General features: G+C 32.1%; 1 long non-coding RNA gene across 1 annotated transcript; it reads right to left on the bottom strand.

Annotated features, from left to right (window-relative positions):
• Window positions 1-6,052: 6,052 nt before the first annotated feature.
• On the bottom strand, window positions 6,053-7,601 carry LOC136061892 (uncharacterized). The gene is made up of 2 exons (XR_010623735.1): window positions 7,126-7,601; window positions 6,053-7,019 (listed from the first exon to the last, which is right to left on the bottom strand). It is a non-coding gene; the product is annotated as an uncharacterized LOC136061892 (long non-coding RNA).
• Between the last annotated feature and the right edge of the window lie 1,535 nt (window positions 7,602-9,136).

Raw genomic sequence — 9,136 nt, 5'->3', positions numbered from 1 at the left:
AGGAATTTGTAGAGTCTCTTTAGATGAAGATTGGGGATGAATCAATCTTGTATTTCTCTAGGGTTTTCTCTCACAAAATTCTCTCTGGAAGCTCTCTCAAAATGATGGGTATAAGGGTGTATATATAGTAGGGTGAGAAGGGAATGCAAAACGTCAGTTTTTGCCAAACAGGGCAAGTTGGCGACTTGAACTCGCGGCTTGGCCAAGTCGCGAAATCAAGTCGCGACGTAACAGCCTGGCCAGACTGGAACTTTTGTCCTGTAGTGTGACAGCTGGCGCGACCCTTCAGCTTCCCAGTGTGCCTCTCACATGACTGCATTTCGCGGCTTGCCAGTCGCGAACCACCCGCGAGTCCTAGTCGCGAGACTCTGTTTTTCTTGCACACTCTTGAGCTTTTCTTCACATCTTCTCACACACTACCCTTACAATTTTCCCACCTAAATACAAGGTTACTAAGTGCTAAATTACAAGCAAATTGGTCACGGAATAAAGCTAATTAGATGGTTGATTAAATTCAACCTTACATGATAAAAAGACAAGAGTTAAAGTCTTACACGTTTAGGCTGAATAGTTTTACACCTCTATTCTTTTTCTTTTTCTTTTTTTCTTTTTTTGGATGGGAAGTCTTAACACCTTTTGAGTTTTGAATAGTCTGAATAGTCTTGTCTTACAAGTTTTTTGTTTTTTGTTTTTTGATTTTTTTTTTTTTTTAAGAAATCAGATAAGTGGTATGGGAGTTAACTGTTAAGGCTACACGTTCAATTTTTTCTTTTTCTTTTTTTCTTTTTTTTTTAAGAAATCAAATTTAGAGGGATAGTGGCCAGGTTTTAGTCTTAGTAGATCAAGTTGAGTCTTACACATTATGCTAAAAAAAAAAGTTTACTGCTACACAAAAAAAGAGTATAATAACAAAATTATAATTTAGATAATTTACTTTGTACTAATTTAATTTTAATTTTTTTGTACAGGTTTAAAGTGTAAAGTGATTATATTAAGTAAAGCTGCAATTGTGCATTTGATAAAACAGGTTCTATTGTTTTTTATACATTAAATTTATATTATTCTAGTTAAATTGTAATTTTTTTTATTATAGATTGTGTTTCATTTATTCCTAAATATTTTTAATTACAAATGTCTACTAGAAAATATTTATCTGGATATGAAAAAAAAAAAAAAAGACAAATAGAAGAACTAATTGAATCTCAAAAAGGAGCTATGGACAAATTTATTACTAGTAAAAAAACAAAATCTTGCAGAAAATTTGAGTGAAGGTTTCATAAATGAACAAGAAATTCATCAAAAAGAGTTAGAAGATAATGAAAATATACAACAAAATGATAATAACGAAGTTGGTCGTGATAATGTTCAAAACATGTAAAAGGCCCATTTAAAGCTTTCGCCTAGGGCCTCCGAATTCATTGAGCCGGCCCTATGTGGTTTAGATTAAATTTTACAAATTTTAAAAAGTATAGACTACAACATTATTTAAAAATTTAAATGAGACGTGATAGCATGTACATTATTAGATTTAAAAATAAAATTTTAATAGTAAAATAGACAAAATGAAAAGAACTTTAAATCGGAGAAATTTACAAATTTAAAAAGAATAGGAGAACTATGATCAGGACTATTAATGACAATAAGAATTCAATTATCATTATAGATTATGGTTGTACTTAAAGATTAAGTCAACTACTTTCAGTTTTGTTAAACAGCAATACATAACAAGAAACAACAAACAAAAACCAGAAACACCAAAAAAACACAGCCATATTTGGCTGAAAAAAAAAAAGAAAAAAGTACCAGCCATATTTGGCTCTCAAACCACATAAAAGAAAATTAAAAGTAACCCCATGAAACCCATGATTCCATTTATACATCCCCTCTAAAATAAAGTAAAAAAAAAAAAAATCCAAATATATAACTAAATCTATTTTGAAGATGACAATTAATTTAAGAAAGAATGGCTATTCTAGGAAATAATAAATTTGAGCATAAAATAAATGTTTCATTTCACATATTGACATTGTCATGGCTGGCTGAAATCAAGGTTTTGAAATCCGGACCGTTCATTGAACTATAAAAGGGAGAGATTCAAGGTTTTTGAGGTCGAATCGAGGTTGAACCGCAATGACGTCATAATTAATTTAATAATTATTTTAAACATATATAAAAATATTAAATTAATAAAAAATAGAAAAAATTAACTAAAATAGTCTAATTTACCAAGGATTTAACTAACAAGCTCCAAGACGAGTGTTTCACCAAGCAAATCTTTTATATCATCTAACCCTCAATCTATCCCAAGGTTTGAAAGTAATCCACCAACAGTAGGTTTCACAGTAACAATGGCTTTTACCGAGCTGACCACTTCACAGTAACAATATGTAATCCATTACACATTGTTTCTTACAAAAATACATAAAACCAATGTTATGAATACCGTTTCGATTTGTCTATTGGAATGGAATGTTTCGGTACCGGTTCGATACCGGCTCATTTTAGTGTACCATTTCGGAACTATTGCAAATATATATATATATATATAATTTCATATCTTATTACTTACAAAAAAAAATTATAAAAAAATTATATTTTTAATACATTTATAAAACTTGTTATCTTAGAACTAATATGATCATTTACTTAAACTACTATTATTTTATTAAAGTATACTAATCAATTCTTTTAATGCATAAAAAAATAAAAAAATAAAAAACCAAACAAACGTACAAAATGAAAGTAGGGAACTTAGAAAGTTGGCTTGCACTCTGCCCAACCAATTATGTTTTCAATATTTTATATTACTCATTTTTTCCTCACGAGCTAATTCACTCCCTTTTCTTTATTTATTTTTATTCTCTTCTATATTTTTCTCATCCACACACGTCTAGTCACACTCCTTGACTTCCACTCTTCTCAGACTCAGTTTTAAATTTCCTCTCATCCTTGTCATTTTATGTTGTCTTCCTCTTTCTTCTACTTTTTTCCTTTGTGTGCGTCTTCTTCAACAGTTCAACTTACCAGTGCTTCATCTCATCTGACTTTTCTCCACTTCTCACTCAAGTTTCTCACCGTGGCTTTTTTGTTTTGCTTCTTTTTTTTTTTTTTGTAAGGTACGTTTGTTTATTTCATTTCTTTCTTCTTCTATTTTTTTTTTTTTTTTTTGGTTGAGATTTTAGTTTTACAGTCTAAACTCCATGCCAGCCGAATCTTGAATTTCGGCCAGTATTTACTGAGGGTTTCTTGATTGACAGAGTGAGGTGAGGTTTCTTGTTTGAGAGAATGATCTGATTCCAAAGTCCAAACAACGCCGTATAGGAAAAAAAAAACAGGGAAGAGAGTCCAAAACAGTGCTGTTTAAGGCTTGAAACAAAGGACCCATGTGAACCACCTGAATCGGTCATGGTTCACAGAATCGGGCGGTCCGACCGCGGTCCGTACGGTTCTCCGCATTTTTTGCATGGAACGGTTCTTCATGTTTAACAAACCGTAAAGATGGCCGGTTCAAGGTTTTCCCGGTCGGACCGTACGGTCCGATCCGGGTTTCAAAACCTTGGCTGAAATGAGTGACTGAGTTTCACTTCATCTCACTTTTCTTCAATCTGAAGCCTTTCGTTGTTCAACTCCCACTACTTCTTGGTGCCTCTTCTCTTTCTTCTCCTCAGTCTCGAAATGTTTGGGCCAATACCAATGTGCTACGCATTATGGTCGAACCAATGCTTCTTCTTCTAACTTTCCTGCGTTTTGAAATGGAGTCATGCATTTCACTCGATCTATCTCAGACGACTTTTCTAGAATCAAAAAATATTTTCAAAATGATCAAAAACATAAAAGTGTGTAATTCAAAAACTATGTAGGCTCTGGGATGAGTTAAATAACTATGTACTTCGACTAATTCAGAAAGTAGCAATCTGCGCTTACACATCAAATTTGACAAAAAAATTTACACTTGTTATGTGGCAAGTCTGTACTGATTCTCCTCTGAACCTACTATTGACATCACTTTTTTATGTATTACTAACTATCTACCACATTAGGGACAAAATTGGCAAATGCCCTTTTCGGGCAAATTAAGTAGCGTTCTACTCCCTTTCCCAAACTAATTAGGGAAATGCCCCTCTTTTGAAGCTCGATTTTCTCAAAATCGAGTTAAGCCCAATGGTGGTGTTTTAAGGAGCCTTTAGTAACGTTTTAAGGAGCTTATAGTTGCGTTTTAAAACTCGAGCTCCATGAACTCGAGTTATAGGTAAAAAAAAAAACTTGCATGGAACTCAAGTTTATGGAGCTCGAGTTCCAAAACGCTACTATAAGTCCTTAAAATGTCACTATAGACTTCTTAAAATGCCACTATAGGGCTCCAAATTTTTTTTTTTGAAACTCGATTTTGAAAAAACCGAGTTTCAAAAGAGAGACATTTCTCTAATTAGTTTGCGAAGAGGGGCAGAACGTTGCTTAGTTTGCACGAAAAGGGAATTTGCCCATTTTGGCCACCACATTAGTAAGTGTCCAATTATTTGTATCTATATACTTTCTCATTCAAAAAGTAATATTGTCAATGTACAATTTTTTGAAAAACGAAATTTAGGATCACAACCAATTTTAGATTCATTTTCACAACTATCTAATATACAGTAAGTTGGGCCAAAATGGGCAAATGCCCTTTTCGTGCAAAAAATCTAGCATTTTTCCCCCTTTCCCAAACTAATTAGAGAATGACCCTTCTTTTGAAACTCGATTTTCTCAAAATTGAGTTTAAAAAAAAAAAAAAAAATCTGGAACCCTATAGTGGCGTTATAAAGAGCCTATAATGACGTTTTAAGGACCTATAGTAGCGTTTTGGAATTCGAGCTCCATGCAAGTTTTTTTTTTTTTTTTTTTTACCTATAACTCGAGTTCATGGAGCTTGAGTTCCAAAACACCACTGTAGGCTCATTAAAACGTCACTATAGGCTCTTTAAAATACCACTGTAGGCTCATTAAAACGTCACTATAGGCTCTTTAAAACGCCACTATAGGCTCCTTAAAATGCCACTATATGGCTTAACTCGATTTTGAGAAAATCGAGTTTCAAAAAATGGGCATTTCCCTAATTAGCTCGGGAAATTGGGCAAAATGCTGGTCTTTTTGCGCGAAATGGGCAAAGGCCAATTTTCTCCCAGTAAGTTGTGGAAGAAAAAAAAGTTGTGGATTCATGTAAAAGTGACCGGCAACTAATCATAGCCTGCCACATAAGATAGTTCTAAAAATAGATGCAGAATTGGTTGGCTTTCTAGAATTATAATTATATATATATATATATATTTGGCTACTTCTGAAACTTCTTATTTAATTTTATTATATTTTTCTTTTGATAATAAGTTGAATTACATTCCAATTTCCAAATAAACTAGATAGGTTTAACAAACTTAGCAAACAAAAAAAAAGATTAACAAAAACATGATGGATAAATGATAATATAAATTTTAAATGATTTTGTTAACGGATACCTAAAGGTATTCATTTAAGAAATACTTTTTAAAACATTTTAGAGAGAATAAAAATAATAAAAAAGAGTTTTTTTTATAATTATTTATATTTCCTATAAAAATGATATCAAAACTTAAACAAAGTTTCTCTCTAAACTAATTTAAAGTAAAACCCTTCAAACTCCTCATATATCTTTATATTGAATGTGAATTTTAAAAATCTAACCATTAAATTACATATTCTTATTATTTGCTTCATGCTTGCAAAATTTCAAGAATATCAAATATCAATTGCTATGTCATCAAGTAAATGTTAAAATTTCAAATTTTTATGATCTCAAATTGTGTATAAAAAATAAGTTTAGTGATTGAATAGTAAATGACATCCTATTTGAACAAAATTTGATATGCATGTCAGGAATATAAGGAACATGAAATTCAACGATTAGATTTTCAAAATTTACACAAAAAGAGATATATGAGTAGTTTGAAGAGTTTCTCTCCAAACTAGTTTGGAAAAAAACTTTGTTCTCAAAACTTTCTTAAAATAACTTATTAACGAATATCATAAAGACACCTGGCTCTAAGTTGAATGTCAAATTAAGTTTTTTTTTTTTTTTTTTTTTTTAAGAGAGTTTCAACCTATGTCGTCCACTCATGATAGTAGCTCTTTGTCATCAGACCAAGACACTAATCAGTTTTTGGTGTAGGCGGGGATTGAACCTCGGATCTCTTATATAACCATCATAGACTTTAACAATTGAGCTAACCAAAACCTACTAAATTAAATTTTTAAGTATTAACCAAAAAAGGTTAGCACAATCTCATTAACTTGAAAAAAAATATATAAATTAATTTTTTCAATAGCATACAACATAATATACGAAGTTGCATTGTAATTAGATTTTTTTGTACTAGTAAGAGACTGTAAATCTATTGGTACTTTCTAGTACATCTGTAAAAAGATATGCATTGGATACCATGTGATCGGATTTGGATCACATGGGAGGTATTGAACTGGGTGCAATTGCTCTTAATCCCGTCACAAAAATTTTTACCATTCTTAACTTTTAACTTTAACTTTTTAACTTCTTTTAATTATTTTTCAACTTTTTGAATTTAATGGTTGAGATTGCTCTTTTCAACTTTCAAAAAAACAACTTTCAATCTCAACTATTAATTGCTATTGCATCAGGTGCAATACGTTCTTGTCAAGCACTACAAGTCTATGAGACTATGACACTATGCAGTATTTTATAAAAAATGGAATTAGTCTCCCCTGGAAACAGAGTAAGAGAAGCAGCAATTAGTTAATATTATTTTTTTCTTATAGGCTAAATGACACTTGATTTCAACCCAAATAAATGAATCATGCTAATTGTAAGCTAAGATACATTGATGCTAATTTTGAATCGTGCGCCTCAAGGTTGAATGAATTGTTGTCATGCTATCTCCATTTCCACCACCGCCATCTGTGATGGCGACGATGGTGACGACGGCAATGACGACAGTCTTCCCCACCATTGCGATTTTGAAGATGATAAGAATATACTAAGAAGAATACTAGTTTTAGCAATCCTTTGAAGAAAAAAGCAATGGCAAGGACATTGAAATTCCAAAATATTATTCTTTTACAATTAAATTTAAAGCAACTTACTATCAAGGCCAATTAGCTGGAACAGGAACATAGCTACCATCTTCATTGATATTTCTAGCTGCGACCCCATTGATCAGTACCACCATGCTTATAAAAAAAACAAAGCACAAGAACCATGACTTCATGTTGAGCCAAGCTAAGCTCATCTTTATTTTTTGGTTAACTTTTACTCTTGCAATTTTTTCTATGTTGTGATATAATAGTAAAAGCTATTGGCAGGTTATATATTTATACTTTAACGCAACTTACTATCAAGGCCAATTAGCTGGAACAGGAACATAGCTACCATCTTCATTGATATTTCTAGCTGCGACCCCATTGATCAGAACCACCATGCTTATAAAAAAAACAATGCACAAGAACCATGACTTCATGTTGAACCAAGTTAAGCTCATCCTTTTTTTTGGTCAACTTTTACTCTTACAATTTTTTCTATGTTGTGATATAATAGTAAAAGCTATTGGCAGGTTATATATTTATACTTGGGGTGCGGGGTATCTATTTTTTCCACGTTTAAGACTAATTCTTTCTCAAATTCAAACATCTTCGCAAAAGATTTACTATGTTGACTAATGCCAATTTCAGGGAGAATGCTAAAAATGGGTGCATACTTGAAACAAATTCTATTGGTTTTGATTTATTTTTCATTTTATGACTTAACATATCCATTATTTTTTAACTCGAAAATAGCATCACTGTCAAGCAATTGATATTAGGAATTGATTGAACTAAAACAAGTTGTAATGATGACCTTTATCCAATATTTGACATCAGGCAGGCCACCCAGGTATGATTTGTATCTTTTCACATAAAAAAAGAGAATAGATTGAATAGCACATTGCAAACATGATCCTTATCCAATATTTGACGCATCGGGCCAGCCTGGTATTATTTCTATCTTTTCACATAAAGGCAAACAAAAAACAAACTTGAGAATACTCTAAAATAAAAGTTGAATGTTGGTGCATTTTAATGATAAATGATAAATAACAAGAGCAACTCATGAACCTCTTACAATGATCAAATCCCCCTCCCCCGTCCCGTCATCAAAAATGATAGGTCAAAAACGTATTGACCTCTTGTGATTAATTAATTGATTAATTAACCAAGTAAATTAATTAATCAAATTAACATGCAATATGCGTAGTAGCACAAACAAATCACCAATTAAACTAAGTATGCAGCGGAAAATAAATTAACACAGTGATTTGTTTACAAATAGGGAAAATCTACACGGCAAAAACCCCATCGGGTGATTTTAAAGTTACCACTCCCGAAATTTCACTATTATCACAACAAGGAGTTACAAGTAAAGGAATCCTAGTACCTTATACCAACCTACAGTTGAACCCTTATCCCAATACCCAATTGGACTTATTCTGTAGTGACAATTTCTCCTTTTGATGCACGGCTCCCAATACTTGACTAACCAATTGCACGAATCCTAGTACGCGACTTCAATCACCAACTAGAGAAGGTTGTTGGCTGCAAAATTCTTTAGTTTATCCAAACGATGAAGATCAAGAAGACGCTTTGTCACAAAACCCTACGGTGCACAAACACAGCAACTTCTTCAGAAGAGATGAACTAGGGCAAAACTCTGTCTCCAATCACAATTTGCTTGAACAAACTTTGTTTAACACTTGTGCAACTTGTATCCCCTTTGACGGCCCTTAAAATAATCTTTTTATATGTCTAAGGTTGTGAGAAAAGAAAACCCAAACACATAATCACAAATTAGAGTCAAAATAGGGACCAAATTGATCATGACTCCAAAATGTAAGGACCAAAATGGTGTTTTCGCCTAGTAATAATATCAATGACTAAAACTAATGACATAAAAGTTGTCGATAAACATGTAAATCTATAATAACTTAAAATGCTATTGAATCTTTGCATTAATGATTTGACTCTAATTACTCATTACCCTCTTCAAAATAACGGATGCTCACCTAATGCAGAAGAAGAAGACATAGAAAATTAATGTTAGCTCAACAAAAATGAATGCAAT

The sequence above is a fragment of the Quercus suber genome, unplaced genomic scaffold, assembly GCF_002906115.3.
Source record: "Quercus suber isolate HL8 unplaced genomic scaffold, Cork oak 2.0 scaffold_361, whole genome shotgun sequence".
In the NCBI taxonomy this organism is placed as follows: Eukaryota; Viridiplantae; Streptophyta; class Magnoliopsida; order Fagales; family Fagaceae; genus Quercus; species Quercus suber.
Note: the sequence above shows the minus strand (reverse complement) of the source record. Positions and strands in the feature narration are given on the sequence as shown.